At 33.5% G+C, this 18,481-nt stretch overlaps 1 protein-coding gene across 3 annotated transcripts in view; it reads left to right on the plus strand.

Annotated features, from left to right (window-relative positions):
* The window catches only part of LOC128224849 (uncharacterized), a 112,078-nt gene that overhangs the window by 31,550 nt on the left and 62,047 nt on the right, over nt 1–18,481 (plus strand). The window lies entirely within an intron of this gene.

Raw genomic sequence — 18,481 nt, forward strand, 5'->3', positions numbered from 1 at the left:
TCTGAGTGATGATCAATAGCCAGTCGATATTACTATTTTTCTGTCGTTTCCTTCTTTTACGTTCTGAGTGATGATCAATAGCCAGTCGATATTACTATTTTTCTGTCGTTTCCTTCTTTTACGTTCTGAGTGATGATCAATAGTCGGTCGATATTACTATTTTTTGTTGTTTTTGACTTTTACATTCTGAGTGATGATCAATAGCCGGTTAATATTACTATTTTTTGTCGTTTTTGACTTTCTCGTTCTGAGTGATGATCATTAGCCAGTTAATATTACTATTTTTTTGTCGTTTTTGACTTAAACATTCTGAATGATAATCAATAGCTGGTTAATATTACTATTTTTCTGTCGTTTCCTTCTTTTACATTCTGAGTGATGATCAATAGCCAGTCGATATTACTATTTTTCTGTCGTTTCCTTCTTTTACGTTCTGAGTGATGATCAATAGCTGGTCAATATTACTATTTTTTGTCGTTTTTGACTTTTACGTTCTGAGTGATGATCATTGGCCAGTCGATATTACTATTTTTTGTCATTTTTGACTTTTACGTTCTGAGTGATGATCATTAGCCAGTCGATATTACTATATTTTGTCGTTTTTGACTTTTACGTTCTGAGTGATGATCATTAGCCAGTCGATATTACTATTTTTTGTCGTTTTTGACTTTTACGTTCTGAGTGATGATCATTAGCCAGTCAATATTACTAGTTTTTGTCGTTTTTTACTTTAACTTTCTGAGTTATAAACAAAAGACAGTCATTAATAATGTTTTTTTGTTATTTATGAATTTTACGTTCTGAGTGATGATCATTAGCCGGTCAATAATACTATTTTTCTGTATTTTTCTTACTTTTATGTTCTGAATGGTGATATATTTAAGTGCAATATTTGATTTACTTGATTTTATTACAGATTGTACAGTTCCTAGTAATGAGAAATGGCTAGATGTTATACAATATCATACTTCATGATGTCACCAACAATGTCATGTTCTGAGTATTGGGAAATAGTTGGAGACTCAGCAGTGCAGAAACTAGTTTACTCAGGTATGTTAAATGGCTGCTAGGTTGCTGTTTGAAAAAATAGTGTGCAGATGTGCAAGTGACATTGTGCAACTTTGGGCGTTGGAGATAATTGTTACAATTTTTGAAGATTAATACTTTAACTATTCTCATGTTTCTATAGCAACCATGGCTCTCATCCTTAAAGCATTGCAATTGGCTTTTTAAAAAGACCTGATTGTTTGATAATACCTTAATGCATCATTAACTTTTTCTTTATTTATGTTCCATAAAGATTCTATTATCAAAATTAATATTACTAGCTTTAATAATTATTGACATTTCATTTGACTTTTGACATGTCTTTTGAGTGCTTCCTTAGTCATTAATGTGTAATCATTCAGGGCCCTTATCGCATTCTGTAATGGCTCATTCGTCTACAGTATGGCCAAAGGTTTATACTATTCATCCATGTATTTGTGAAAGAAATGTTTGCATTTTAAAGAGTGTCAGTCAAAAAATAAATGAGCATAATAACCTTGAAGTGATCAGTTACAAAAGTTGTTATCTTCCAAGCATGAAATATAGCCACATGCAAGTCATGTTCTGCTCTATATTTACAGAATGTGTGTTCCAACTCACGGATGATATTGTCAGATAAGAGCACATTGCCATTGGCAAGTTGCAGACGTTGACTTTCTGAATTACAGAAAATAGTTTCAGTCAGGTATTGTACATCATGATTGGCATATATATATTAAAAATTTAGTTTTGAACAAAAATTAGCAAAAATGTTTTTTGATAGAGAAATTACAGTGCTTTTCAAGAACATTTTCATCAACAAATTAGACATAAATCTCATTGAGATTTTATTTTACATGTCGCAATGCAAAAACAACCAAAATGGACAGTATATACTTAAGTATACATGAATGGACCAAAACTGCCAAACTAATGGAAATTTGTAGTATTTTTCTTTATATCTTCTTTTGTTTGTGTTTCAGGATACCAGAAAGCATCAGGACTTCCAGGGCATGGCTATAGCTCCTCCTGAAAGAACATTAGAAACACTTGATTATTTGTGTGAAATACTTTGAAATAAAAAAGACTCTTTCTGCATGATTTAATTCCTAAAGAAAATCAATAAACCTGAAGAATGATTTATATATATATGCATATATATGTAAAAATATGTTCCAATAAAAGTATCAATTATAACATTTATCTTTTTAATTTGAATTGCTATGTCAGTATGGATTAAAACCTCTGAAAAATAAAGACAATGGAAATATTAACAGAATCTGGATTTAAACTAGAGATTTTTTTATAGTCAAGTTAAATGTCCATCCGGGTCACCTTATTTCCATACTTATGTAGCAGATACTTCATTTGCTATGTTTGTATCAGAAACATGAATTTCTGATGCTTCTGAAATTTTAACTTTATTAAACAAAAACATAACAATTCAAGAGAAATATGTATCATGTATGTGAAATGAAATGATGGCTGCTATTTCTCAGTAGTCTGATTACGATACCATACATGTAAGGTAGCAAGGACATCTGAACAACGAAGCTAGTGTGAATACTTCTATTTGAATTATATTCTTTAATTCCATTCCTTTGTTGTTATTTTCCTCTTCATCCACTTCATCGAGCTTCACAGTTTCTTGTCTGGTGAATCATCAATGCAGATAGTACATTACATAATTGGTAGGAAAACTAATTTTCACTGCCAACATGATTACTACCGACATCAACATAAAATTCCTGTCAAAGCTGTAACCTTTTATTTATACCTTCCATTCTATCATTTGCTTTGTAAATTTGTTATTATTGATATATTGTCCTTTGTTTGACAAATTTCATTTCCAGTTTCTTTCTAGCATATGTTTCTACATTCTCCAGATCATTAGGCGACTGGTCCATGTTCTTTCTAGCCCTTAGAAGGTGGTTTCGAATGTTTCTGCTGTTTAGAAAAAACTTTAGTTGGCCACACTTATGCCTGGCAGACAAAGTGTCCTGACATTCTCCTTTAGGTGTTTCTTCACACTCCCAGTGTATGTTATGCATCAGTCAATTGTAACCACGCCGCCCCCCAGGTCCGGGGAATAGTGGGGACTGACTTTCGGTCCAGCCAACCCTGGGTGCAAATTCCCGCCCTGTGGGGATGAACTGATGTAAAATCCCCGCCAAATGCCCTGAACCCTGGGGACACTAGGTTAAAGGCCCATTCGCCACTATGTTTAGCGCGAATACAAAACCACGGCATTCACCCTGGCACTGCATTTACCATTTGCCGATATTTGAGGACTAATAATAAAATTAAAATCAATCAGCATGTTTGCACTTGACCCCATCTGTAACATTTACATTTGTTTATTTAAAACTTTTAACCAACAAAATCCTTTACCTTTATATTCTTACGGGAGTAAGTTTTTTCGATGTATATACATATTTTGTATAAACATGTTGATTATATAGTGTTGCTTTCAATATAAACTATCTTTATCATTAACTTCAGTGAAATCCCCGCCAAATGCCCACGCCCCGCACCCCTGGGACCCTAGGATAGGCCAAATTCCACCTTTTATGGCGCAGACAAAACCACTGCATTCCTCCGGCACTGCGGGGCCACATAGAAGTAAAAACACGACCCATTTCCAGTATACCACCTGACCTGGTGGGGCTGTGGATACAACTGACTGGTGCATAACACATTCACTTGGCACTGCGGAGCTACCTTAAAAGTTAAAACATGGCCAATTTCCCGACTATCCCCAGACCTGGGGGGACCGTGGTTACAAATGACTGATCAAATAATGCATAGATCCTTCCCATAGTACTTTAAAACACTTCCCATACAGACAAGCAAACAAACCCACTCTCATCACAATTAAGTGATAATAATTTTCTTCCAAGTGGCAGTTATCATAAATTTGGGTTTTTAAATGCTGTTAAAACGTATATGGTTATCTAAAGCATTAGTCTTTTTTAACATCACTCAATGACAGTCTGTCACAACAAAATAATTATAAATGGTGAGCTCAAACATTGAGCTTGACATTCTTCAACCACTGTACTGTAGAGGCTATTTTTCATCGCCCAGAACTAATCTTTCAGTGAAATCACCATATGGTTGGCTAAAACATTGGCAAAAGCAAGCATGCTTGAATCAAAGTATTGAAATCTTCATATGCCTGAATGTTGGAGTTGATTTTCCGCAACATTGTCAACACTGTAAGCAGCCATGAACGTCGTTTTTAACCTCCTTTCTAAGAGTTCAAGCTGCAGACAACAGTTTATAAACATTATGATCTTTGAGCAAATAATGTTATGATCATTAGTGTTTACGGTTATTGATTACTGTGACATGTTGGTGTTAAACCGGTTTGAAGGTGCATTCACTCGAGTAATAAAGTCAAAGATGCACTCTTATATACTGCCAGATAAGGTTTACCACAATTAATAATGTTGTTTCAATATTCCTAAAAGAATGAATAAATGTCAAAAACAATGGTTCTTATGAAGGATATCGAGTTAAATTTGAAAGAAATGAGCATTACACACGGTATTTCTACCTTATGAGACTATAGTAGACCACAATAAATCTTTTAGCATTTACCAATCATTTAATATTTTTTGCGCTTTCTGCTATTAAAAACACGGTTACAATCTTGTTATCAGTAATAAATATTTTCAATAAATGCATTATTTAGTATGTAGTTAAAGGTTTATCAGTCACAATTGATGTTTGTTATATATGTGTATGTATTGATTTTGAATAACAGTGTCACTAAACAAAAAATAAACAAATTTACGCAATTTCACAACCTTTTTTCCAGTTCTTCTGGATTACCCTGTATCCCCTGCCTCGAAACGAAAAGTTAACTTGGACGACATCGGTACGTTGTGGTTGGGGGGGGGGGGTCACCCCCCCCCCCCCTCCTTCTGGCCACTAGTGCAATTGCAAAATTAATTTTGATGCGTGAGGGATATACTTAAGCGACGATGTTAACCATTGCTTCAATATTTATGCATGCATATGTACTTGTTGGCATTTTGGGTGCCTCATTTCTACATCAAAAATGCTCAACCAGGTATGAGTTTATTGTAAAAGTTATAGCTCGTAGTTTGTAAAATGTGGTTCTTTAGCAAATTTGTTTTAAATACGAAATAAAAGGTGTTGCTTCCAAGGTATGCATGATCAAAATATCCATAAATTATGTATGAGTCCCTTTTGCTGAGTGGTTATGCTATTTATTTGTCCATGACGTAAAAAGCGTAAGTTCACCCCTGATTAAAACAAGACTTTATTTTCATACTTTCATTGTATTTTGTTCTGCAATTTCAGTATCAAAGAGTTAACTAATTATTTCAGACACATTACCTGGAAAATGATTATTTGGTGCCAATGAGGTACGAGTCCCTTTAAGAATGACAAAGTGTTTTCACAATCAGCTAGATAACAAGTTCATTTTTTCCACATATACAAGATGATTTACAAGTAATCATCATATGTGTATTTTTGCTTCACTGCTATCTTGTAGGATGACTGGCTTATATACTACTACCGGGTATGTAGTAAAGTGACAACATGGCATTAATTACCAATAGCGTTTATTTTGTAATGCAAAATTCACCAGCCTTACATGTTTGTACAGTTCGATATTTTTTTCTAAAACATATACTAGTATTACTGTTTGAGGAAGGCATTGGCACATGATGCATATTAACATTCTAAAATGCCTTGCAGCATTTTTAATGGTGTTTAGCTTGGACCAGCTCAAAACCAAATAATAGGGGTTGGAAAGTCTTTGGTTTAGGAGTTAAAAAGTCTTTAATATGGTTATTAAAATAATTCAACTAGGGGTTGAAAAGTCTTTGTTATAGGAGTTAAAAAGTCCAAACAGGTAGGGGTTGAAAAGTCTTTGAAATAGGGGTTTAAAAGTCTAAGGGTTGAAAACTGAAAAGTGTTCTTTTTTAGAAGGGTTAAAAAGCCTCTTGGGGTTGAAAGGTCCTGCTCCCCTGCAGAACAGTGTGTATGAAATAAACTATTATCTTAGGTAAAACATTTCATATGGATTTCCATCAATTAATTACATCTTCATTAAAAATCAAGAAAATGGTACATTTTCTGTGTAAAGGTGCTGACAACCGAAATAACATTTTCAAGCGTAAAAGTGAGTATAGCTTTGAAAAAATGAATAAGTTCTTAGTCGTTTGTAACCACAACTTAATCGATTAAAAATGGCGTCTGAGGAGATGAAACTAGTGTAAAGATATTTAAAAAATGGAATTTGTGTCACTGGTTGAGTAAGAATACTTCAGGTAATTTTTGATATGATTTATTGCATTCAAATTCATTAAAAGATGCTTAAATCTTATCGCTAAGATATCATCACAGAAGTATTAGCTTGGAATTGGATGGATACAATGTCAGGACACAGGTAAACAATAAAACAAAACTTCAAATATATTCCTAAATAAATAAATAGGTGTTCTTTTAAGAGATTTAGGAAAGTTGAAATATTTTCCCATTAAAATTTATTGCCAGAACCTCCAATTGGATTAAGCCCATTGCCAATGTTACCAATTGGAAGATTCCAATGGGACAATGTTCCAATTGGAGTTTTCCAATTTCCTGACTTTTCCCATATTGAATTGTGGGAAATATCCAATTGGCAAAAATGGTCGACGGGATTTTTTTTTACAAAAAATGATAAAAAGTACTATAAACGCACTTTTTCTAGATAACATTATAACCATTAATGATAATGATTGTTATTAATCACTAATTCCTTTTTTGAAAATGTGGGAGAATTTTCCAACAAAAAATGTTGGGCTGATTTTCCAATTGGAAAAACCATTTTTCCAATGGGAAGGCCATTTTCCAATGGGACTCCCATTGGAAAAGTTGACTTTAAATGCCAAAAAAACATATTTCTAAATTAAATTTCAGGAAACAAAAAATATCTCTTATTAGTATTACCTAACACATTTTAAAAATACAAAAATAAGAAACATTGGGTGAAAAATAAAAAAAATAAGTTTGCAAAAATTCCGGATTTGCAAACTTAATCCGGATGCTGTTTCTATAGACCGTAGAACATTCATTTATGTCTGTTTGAATACATGAACACGTTTAATTATATTCTTGTATCATGTTACAACTATTTATTCAGTCAGAACTCAAGAGCAAAATATCAGAAATAGCAGACGAGATTTTCTATTTAAATCAAACGTACCCTTTGAATACATTGACATATATTGTTAAGCAATCAAATTAGTTGATTTATTTTTGGACAAAACACAACACAATGAAATAAGAAGTCTATTGGACTTGACGTTGAAATCCGAAGTATTCTCCTTGTTACGCTCGTAAAGCAGAACAAAAACACAGCCGATATTTATTTTCCTTTTAAAGAACTGAATTGCAAAAATAAGTCAATAGTTGGTTTAAATCGCATATGATCTGTATACAATAAATATACCCATTCCAAGCCTATCAATTGATTAATCGGAAAACTCATCTTGAATTAAGGTTTTAAAGGCAAAGAAGGAACTAATATGAACATATGAGGCTTATCACTGCAGTATATAAAAGGTTTATTATTATTTTCTTACTTGGGAGCAAGGCGGTGTTTAAAAAAAAGACTTGGCCAGGTATTTTTTGACATATCCACATTGATATGAGGACAATTCAAGGGTTACAAGGATTTGGACCACTACACAACAGTGTGTTTTACCATAATTGGTGGGAGACACATATATAATGGTAACCTTAGGTCATTAGGACTATAGGTAAAAACACATAGTGAATGTCATCAAATGACACTATTGATTTTAGCCAGGTTTTCACATAGTGAAACCTAGTTAATAGAATGTTATACGTCATTGTTCGGGCGGGAAGGCGGTGTCAAACTTACCTATGAAACATACTTACTTTAGTTATGGTTGACATATCTTGACCAATCTCGGTATATTGGATAAGTTAATGGAGACCTTTATGTAATAGCATTTAGGGCCCCTAAGGTCAAGGTTACTGTTAGCAAAAATAGAAAAAACGGTTGCAACTGAATACATTTAGTTAGGGTTGACATCTCCTCACTTAACTTAGTATTTAGGAAGTGTTTGTGGAGAACTTTCAGTGAATTACTTTGGGGTCCCTGCGGTCAAGGTCAATGTTTCTAAAAATGAAAAATAGTTGAAACTGAATTATTTTAGTTAGGGAGAATGTTAGACAGTGTTATAGTAAGTTAATATTTTTAAATGTAAACATAGGGTAAATATTTTGAAAAAGGTACACAACGCAAACGTGGTACATACTATAGTTGGTTTATCTATTAAGGGGAATTTGTGAGTAAGTTGGCTATGATGTTTATTAAAGTGATTCCTCTATATGTTTAAGCATCGTTTATATCACCTTTTTTAAAAACTTATGCGAGTATGCCTTTTTCCAAGACTTAGGATACTCATGGTTAAGATATTTGCGATTATAGTATATTTTTAGGAAAGGTAATATCATGTATATTCAGACTTTATATATTTCTGCTGGTAGCTGATCAATGCCAGGACATTCAATTTTATTTTGATACAATACAACCTTTCTCATTTCTGTTACACATTTTTCTACGTCAAGTAAATTATCATTAGTGTGTTTATCGTTTACGATTGTAATGTAAGGCTCATCTTGATTTGATGCGGTTTACTCGGCCAAATCACTGAAATAATTATATAAATCATCTTATACTAAAGAAAAATTCGGAGGTCCGTATTATTATTTTTTCCCTTTCTGATCTCCAAAACTTACTGAGATTTGTAAGAGCTCGGTCATTTACTCTGATTCCTTCTTCTCTACGGTGTTAGCTTTCTTTTGAGTGATACCATATTTAGACCGGGCAAAAACAAAGTTATTTCCATTATCATCTGTTTTATTCCTGTTATATGTCGCTTGCGTTTGAACCCCATTTTGTCACCATAGCAGTCCTTCTTAAACCACTTCTTATTTGTTTGTTTATGTTTACTGTTTTTAGAATTTCCCACGGTCTTACCAAATATAGTACAAGCTGTAATAAACAAAAGATTTGTAAATTATTGTACCTCAGTATCAATTGACTCTGTGCCCAACGATGCGAAGAATTGTAATAATACGGCACTATTATTCATTAGTTGACCTTAAAATAATGGGACCTTTGCATTGTCAAAACTAATTTTACATTATTTTTTATTGGGGGGGGGGGGGGGGGGTGCGTTTGATTTAAATATTCACTGGCATTTTAACCTGTATTTAAACAAAATGAGAACGAAATACAAGCATGATAAAATAATTCGATAAATTCGTTTATAGTAAAACTATCTATGAAATTTAAAATTTCTTGGTTAAGAATAATATAACCTACTGGAATTACACCCAATACTGGAGCAGTAAGTGAACTCGCCCGCATTTTCATCGTTGTCTAACCTGCCGTTAGCTATAATAAAATCCGAAGCCTGTCATAAATTAAGGAAATCTCGCCTTCCAGAGTCCAGTACTTTATCTTTTCTTAACCGACGTAAGACATTTTCATTATATTGAGTATTAAAAGGCAGGTTTTCATCTAAATATTTGCCATTTAACAATATCTAATTATATCGTTTCAAGGAAATCAAAATAATTTTAACTGTTAGAAAAAAGAGTTTGTACTTTTCGGAGGCCGATATGAATGACATATATAACCACATTTTTGTTATGTTAGAATATAGAAAGTTCTGTCTTTACCAAACTAATTCCGTTGTCGCTCTTGCTAACAATTGTTATATAGTCCTTTAAAACAGCGTTTTTATATAAATAAATGCCACCACTACATCGTCGAGTGCGTTTTGGTGTTTTCCGTCCGTAAATATGATCACAATTATAGTTCGTTATGGTTAGTTAAGATTGTTATTGGAAGGAGTCCAGGTTTCCCTTTGAAAAATAATGTCATACTATTATATTTAGTTTAACAAATCAGCATGTAGTACTACCATTTTGCGTCTATGTCCATGAATGGTCTAAGATGCTTTATTAATTAGGCATTCCTCCTGACGTCCTTATGGCCTCCAGCGGCCGGGTGTGTGTATTGGATCACGTTGATGTTCGAGCATTTTCCAGCGAACTTCACCTCTTTTACGACGTCCTTTGCTAGAATCATGGCGTCATACAATGGCTTGTGGGTGTCGCGAACGTCCTTCGTTAGATGTGCCGCGATCCAAATGTTCTTATCTCTAAGGCGTTGTATGGTGGACGGCTCAAATGATGCCGTGCGTATTCTCTCCCGATCCTGACCGTAGTGAAACTTGACAACGCCGAGCCGGGCGATATACCGCATCGAGCTTGAGTCCCATATATATCCATGACGCTGTTGATGACGTCATGTAGGTCTTCATGCAGTCTTCTTTTTAACCGGAAACTGCCCCTGGAACGCCAAAGATTATCAGGTTGTCGCGCATGGAGTAAATTTCAATGTCTAAAAGTTTTTCTTCAGTGTTTTTCATTCTTTATGACTTTGTACGGATTTACACTTTTTTTTCGATTGAGGAGCAACTTTGTCATGGTTTTAGTTTTTTAACATACTCTTAAATATGTTTTTTCAGCTTTGGGCCTAGCCAGATTAATACCAAGTATTACAACAAAATGTTATACCATAACAAAATATATAATCCAGACTTATACATTGAATCATTGCAAATATGTTTTACAAGAGCACTCCACTGTTGTATTAGCAATGACAATACAGGTAAAAAGTTAATTTAACTACCGTTTTTGGTATTTTGAATATCGAAATGTCAATAACCTGTTTCTTTTCTTTAGTGATGCACATCCGGTTGTTGTTTTCTGCAAGTTTGGCTATACTTCTTCTACTAAGAAGTCCTCTATTCATATTTGTTTCTGAAAAAGGGAACATTTTAATAAATATGTTCAATATAACAGGGTTTGCCTCGCAGCAGAATGTTATTTGTTCTACAATTTGTTCTACAAATGTCTTTGGAAACATGTGTACACCAAGATTCACTTGAATATCTCTATTTTTTCAAAATCATGCAACCAACAACATGAACATGAACTAAGGCTTTGTCAACGATTTTTCTTAAAAATACACACACCCTTTAGATCATATACATCTTCTACATCTTTTCTTGACTGTCATTTAATATTGTTTATCTCACCCTTTTTAGCACTTAGGACTTTAAAATAAGTATTATAGCTAATAAAATATGATAATACTATGAGGTCAGTCTTCATTTTAAGTTATTGTAATATTCAAATATTTACCAAATAGGTCTTAGAATCTTGTCCGAGTACATTGTCATCGTTATGGGGGGTTTTGTCTGGAAAAAAATGTGTATAACATTTCTTTATACATCTTAAACTTCATTGTACAAATTGAATGATACTTTTCAAACTTAGTACATTCCTTGACTGAGTATTTGTCATTTCTTTTGGGAAAAAAATGAAACATACTTGACAGTACATGCATAAAGCTTATCTCTTAGTCAAACTTTAAACAAAGACAAAGAGCCTAATATGTGTAAAATAAAAAAATAAAATGATAAGTCATGATCTTTTTTGGTTGTTAATATGATAAAAAAAAACAGTTACCTTATAATCAATCCATTTAATTAAACAAAACTGCACAATTTCTTTTTCTCCCTATTCAAAGTTCCACAAAATTAATGCTAATAACTGTCAGAAGATTCAAATATTTTGAGGAGATTTTCCAGCAGAGAGGTCATTCCAAGTTTAAATCAAACATTAATGGGGTCCCTGTACCTTTGGGGAAATAGCAACAGAGAACATGTACACAGAAAACTTAGTTTAACTCATCATTATCATGATCATGATAATCATCATCACATTGTTGTTTGCATCATCATCATCATCATCATCATCATCATCATCATCATCATCATCATCATCATCATCAGCATCATCATCAGCATCATCATTCATCATCAATAACAACATGTTGTTGTTGTCACCACCACCACAATCATCATGATCACTTTCACCACCACAAGAGTCGTCATAATCACCAATACCACCACAATCATCATATTCACCAACACCACAATGAACCACCAACAACACCACAATTGTCAAAATCAACCACCACCACCACAATCATCATAATTCTTACCACCACCACCACCACCACCACCATCATAATCATCATCAATAGAACCACCAATATCAATATAAATCATTATCAATAGAACCACTAACATCATAATCATCATCAATGGAACCACCAACATTGTAATCATCATCAATAGAACCAGCAACATGATGAAGAGTAGTAGGACATGTAGTTATAGTAGTAGTGGGAGAAATCCCCAAAAGTAGTATTACCAGTTAAATAGTAGCATATGTAATGATGCTAAAACAGCAGCATGAATTTCAACAGCAACTGAATGCTATTCTTATTCCGTGATGATAATTAATGGTGAAATTTGCTGACTTCCATTTTACAGAACTCTTGAGATTTTCTAAGTCTTTTTTCACCAAATGCCACCCAAAAAATTAACTAAGTTCATTTTTCCACCAACTGCCACATGAAAAAAAACTGAGTTCAATTTTACACCAACTGCCACCTCCAGTTGGGTGGAAATTTCATGGCAGTTGGTGAAATTCATGATTTTCCACCAAGTGCCACCCATTTTCCACCAAGTGCCACCCATTTTCCACCAAATGCCACCCAAATCCATGGCATTTGGTGGAAGTTGGTGGCAAATTTAGGGAAGGGATATGACCCCCCCCCCCCCCCCCATAATTATGCATAATATGCATATTTGTATACATGTATTAGCTAGACAATATACAACGATAAGTGTATTGTATATATTAGTGAGCAAATAAATGCATTAATAAATAAATAAATACAGATTTATACTGGTAAATAGATTTATAAATATAAATATTTTAGGAAAGATAAACATTTATAGATAAAAAATATTATCAAAGCCTTTTTAGCCATATTGTATTGGCTGGTGGGGTTACTCAAAATTACCGTGCATGGTCCGCTTACAACCAATTAAATATTTTCAATAGCTCTGAGAATGATTCATACAATCTTTGATAGTTTTTTTTACATGGCATGGCTTGACTTGATCAATATAAATTTTATATTATATGACTTGCACAATTCACATGACTTTTCATATATATCCTTTAAGTTTTGCGTGATAATAGATCTTTGATCTAAATTTGTGATTCAAAACTTAAAGATACATATATATATATATATTTACTGCTTCGGAATCACACTTTACACACAAGACATGTTAAAATAGATTATTGTACTCACTGTTTTTTAATTTAAGTTTATTCATCAAACTCTGTCACTCTAGCTGTCTCTGTATTATCAGCATCACACATCAACTAAAAAAAAATAATAATAAGAATTATAACAAGAAAGGTTCAAGTAGTTAAAAAATATATGGGCTGTCATTGGACATATAATATAACAATTTACCATGATTCCATGAAATATTTTTACAAACTAGCAAACCTGAACTCTTTAGTATTTTTTTACATCCTTGTGAGATTTTGCATAAAGCATCTATCTAATTCTTTGTTAATTTACCACATTAAAATTAAAATATATTGATTAACTGTACTTTTATTTATTTTATAAATATCTTTTATGTTGTGCACCAGTCAATTGTAACCCTGGCGCCCCCAGGTCCAGGGAATAGCGGGGACTTTGACTTTCGGTCCAGCCAACCCTGGGTCTAATCCCCTCCCCTGCGGGAACGAACTGATGGTAAAACCCGGCCAAATGCCCCTGCACACCAGAGACTCTATATAAGGCCCAATCTCGGCTAAATTTGGCTCAAAGACAAAACCACTGCGGTCACCCGGCCCTGCGTGGCCACATAGAAAGTAAAAACACGGCCCGTTTCCCGACTATTCCCAGTATACCCCCGGACCGGGGGGGGCGTGGTTAGTAACCGTTACAATTGACTGGTGCATTGGTTATAATAACTGAGAGGCCTCAAAGATGCTCACATGACTGTGACATTTTGACCATTTAGCAGATTAGAACATATAAAGGATTTTTAAGAAATATACTCAATGAAACAGAGTGAAACTTTATTCAGGGGCTATACACCGTATGATGAAATAGCGAAAGAAGAGAAAATTGTCGAAAACTGACATGAATTTGGTATCAATGTGTACAATGCTTGGAAACTAACTAACTGAAGTACCACATAGTTTACAATTAATTGATTTTTCACATTCTTTTTCCATTAAAAAAGATTACTAGGTGGGTATACCTAGTATAATTAATTTTTATGTGTGATTGGCTAGTCGATGTTATCACTTAATGTTACCAAGCTAGGTATATATTAAATCAAATAAACAAATGTAAACTTTCATAGCAGTGGATACAACACTGGACTGCAATTTTGGCGACCACAGTTTGAACCCGGTCTCTGTTATTTTTTCTTTACATTTTGATATTTTTTTACCAATTATGATATCAAAAGGATATTAACATTTTATTGAATAATTGTCCTGTATACTGGGACTGACCACACTGTTTGTATAGTCCATTGGTTAAAGAAAATAGATTAAAAAAGCGAAAAAAATAATTGTAAAGTGTGTGTTTAAGGTCGCACTACCCTAATGAAAACCTCCACTTGAAATGCTTCATTTTAATGTTTTATCCTTTATTGTTAAGCACATACCTACACATCTTTTGTGGGTTCATGTGAGCAGTTCAACTTCAAAGCAACCCAGAAGCTGACATACACCCCGTAGGGGGAAAAATCCCCCGGAATTTCGACCCATCCCCCGGTCTCCCGGAGGGGGATGAAAATCCCCCGGAATTAAAAAAAGTGTGTTTAAAATTACGCAAAATTATCACAGGGTTTAATTATATATGCCTGTTTACAGTTATAATGCCCTTCTTGTCTTAATTGGATTATCAACTGATGGTGTGTTTTAACAACACCAATTGGGTGACACTTAATAAGTCAGCAGGGCACATTTCATGCATTGTTTTAATTGAAACTGTCAGAATTTGCATAAGAAATGTCAATTAGACTGGTCAGATAAAAGGACGATTTTCATTGGTTAAAACTATAGTTTTTATCCAATCAGAGATGATGTAACAAATTAAAGTGTTTAAACATGTGTCATTGTCATCAAAATGATTTATGATTTAAAGGTGACAGTACATTATTTGGTAAAGAAAAGGATTAAAATAACTAATAGACAATGCTGTTCTTTGTTATGACCCACTAATATGTTTACATACATGACATGACCTTCATCTCAAATATCGGAAAATAACAGAACTTCCAGAAGAGAAACTGAAAGTAGACAATTCGGATGAAATGACTTTTATTTATTTTAATATTATGGTGGTGATGTTTTTTATTTTTTGATGAATGCCAAAAGATGATATGTTTATGAACTTAAACAATAAATTATGCATTTGCTTTTTATCAGAAGCAAACAAATCTGACTATTTGGGAATTGAAATGAAAAATATTGATAAATCATTCCATTCTCTCTATTAGTCTGAAAGTCATCATTTATGATCATAATGAGCAGATTTTGTATCCAATTTTAGAGGAAGGTAAGCCCATTAAATTGTCTCTGAAACATATTTTTCTGTGAAGTATTCTATTTTGCAAGTGAGTGCTTTTATTATGCAATATGGCTGTGTCTCATTAAAATATAGATGAAGTGCTGAAAAAAGGGGTAGACAAGGTAAATTGTGTCATGCCCGTAATGCTACATGGCGATGATGAAAATTCTCTGGTATGTGACCCAAATCCCCTTAAATTCTGGAAATAATCCCCTCGGGAGTCTTTCAAAATTATGGCAATTTGTTTTTTTGTACTTGCGTCTTAAAATACTTTGAAATTTTGTCGAATTAGACCTGCTAAAAAAAAACCTTAATACTACCAAAATCCCCCTGAATTTTCAGACTTTTGAACATAAATCCCCCTGAATGGTCTCAAGAAAATATGGCATGTTTGGAAGCATCTTTTTATTTTCCATTTCATTAGCTTACATTTTTCAACAGTAGTTTTATTAGAAAATAGTTATTTTCTTATACCGAAGGTAAAACATACTGTTTTTTTTTTGCATAATGTTCCTAAAAGTTTAAAGATATTTCATATTGATAAGGAACAGGTCATGAGTATTTTTTTAACTTGTTGATTTCGCTGTAAAATGACATCCACAAGCTAAATCTTAGTAGACCAAAGAATTGTACGTTTACAGATTTTTGTATCTTTTTTGATATGGCAAATCCTTCACATACAAATTGTTTAGTATCAAAAGTGGGTAGTTATTCCGATCTGGATTCTGGGTTTAAGCATTTATCATCTCAAAAATATCATAAAACAAGAAATATTACCAGATTATGTAATTTTATATCAGTTCCATACATAAAAATGTCATATCCTATGAATAATTATGAGTTTGACGTTTATTTTTCATTTCTTGCTGTCAAAACATAGCGATATATACATGAAGGGCACCTGCAAGGCTTCAGGGCACAATTTTTAAACAATTGGAACATTTCGGCCATGGCTGAGTTGTTACGATTGTATTTACGAGGTCTATCTAGAAGCTTGTCAGTGGTGGCCGAGTTATTACGATTGGGTCGAGTTGTTCCGCTTGGCATAATTGTTGTCTGTGTCAGTCAACTTTTGTTTTATTGGAAAGGTAAATAATGTGTTTTAATGCAAAATAACTTTTCACTTACATGGTAAAGTATGAATATAAACCTTTATGATCAATTTAAACCATAAAATACTTCACTTAATACAATTTCAATATTTTTCAAAACACCCCCGGTTTTTGCACAAACCCGTTTAGACGTTACTGGCTAAGGTCACAAATCCGAACACTTTCTGATGTTTTTTACAATTATCTTTGAGAGTTTATGTTGTAGTAAGTTAAACTTTCGTATGAAACATCTTTGGTTCATGTGAAAACAGCTGTCAAAGTACAGATTCACGATCTCGTAAATATTATGTTGAAAATCGTTCAATTTTATGGATAGTAAATCACCCTTCAAAATACGCTATGGAGGGCACAAATACCGAACACTTGAAAAGCGAAAATACATCTTATATTTACAATTATAATTAAAAAGTATGCTATATTAAATAAATGGCATTTTTTAGAAAAATGCTTAACAAAACAAGATGAAACTTCGCAAGTGTGACCAAGGCAAGCCTCTGTATTGATCTAGATCATCGAATAATCGATCACGGTAAACAAACGCGTGTTTTAGCCGGTGTTCAGGATTTGTGCCCTGTTAGGCAATGTACCGTCAACCAGTAAGGATTGGAAGAATGTATTACACGTCTATAATTTTAGACTGGGGGGCGGGGGGGGGGGGGGGGGGTAGCTACAATAATGAGCGATTAGGGATACTTTTTTTTATTATTTTGACATTTCATGTGTATCCCTGTAACTGCCATAGTCTTAAAATCGTCAAAAGACCCATTGATGGTCATTTAGGTGGACTATGGGGGGGGGGGGGCATGGTTACAATTGACTGGTGCAACCACTGGGACACCATTTTTTATTATTTTGATATTTCTTAAAATACTCGTTGACGGCTATTTAGGCAGAGTAGCCCCACTCCCTGTCGAAGTGTGGATAAGAAGAGGACTGTTTCAAGTGAACGTTCTTTACGAGATGTCCTACTTATTGACTGTTTATATATTCAAAAATCAAGACAAAAAATTAAATGGAAAAAATAAATGACTTACCAATGGGTGTTTGAGATATCCATTTGGCACCACTTTAGTGCCATTCATCACTCTTCAAAGCTCCATAAAACAAAATCATTCGTCTAACACATTCCCGACATCTTAACACAGATGTTATTGATGGTTAGCGCTAAAGATCATACCGAATCGACACAAGCAAAGATCATACAGATGGAAATACAATGAAAATTGTTGTCTGCCACCATAAATCTACGAAAAATGTTTCTTTTCATTCCTTGGATGTGCAAGAAAATCTTTTATGTACCAGGTAAGTTTAACAAATAAGATACTGAGTAACTGGATTACATATTTTGTTTTTTAACTTGTCAGCAAGGTTACCAAGTATTGGAAATTACTAGACTTTTAAATTAAATACTGTAGCTACTTTCTAGTTCTGAGTGATGATCAAAAGTCAATTTACCACCTGTTATACTATTTTTTGTCTACAGTCTAAGTGATGATCAATCGCTAGTCAATAATTGTATTTTTTTGTCGTTAGTGACTTTTACGTTCTGAGTGGATAGTGGATATCACTATTTTTCTGTCTTTTCCTACTTTTACGTTCTAAGTGATGATCAATAGCCAGTTAATATTACTATTTTTCTGTCGTTTCCTTCTTTTACGTTCTGAGTGATGATCAATAGCTAGTTAATATTACTATTTTTCTGTCGTTTCCTTCTTTTACGTTCTGAGTGATGATCAATAGCAGT

This window comes from Mya arenaria, chromosome 17 (assembly GCF_026914265.1).
Source record: "Mya arenaria isolate MELC-2E11 chromosome 17, ASM2691426v1".
NCBI classification, from domain to species: Eukaryota; Metazoa; Mollusca; class Bivalvia; order Myida; family Myidae; genus Mya; species Mya arenaria.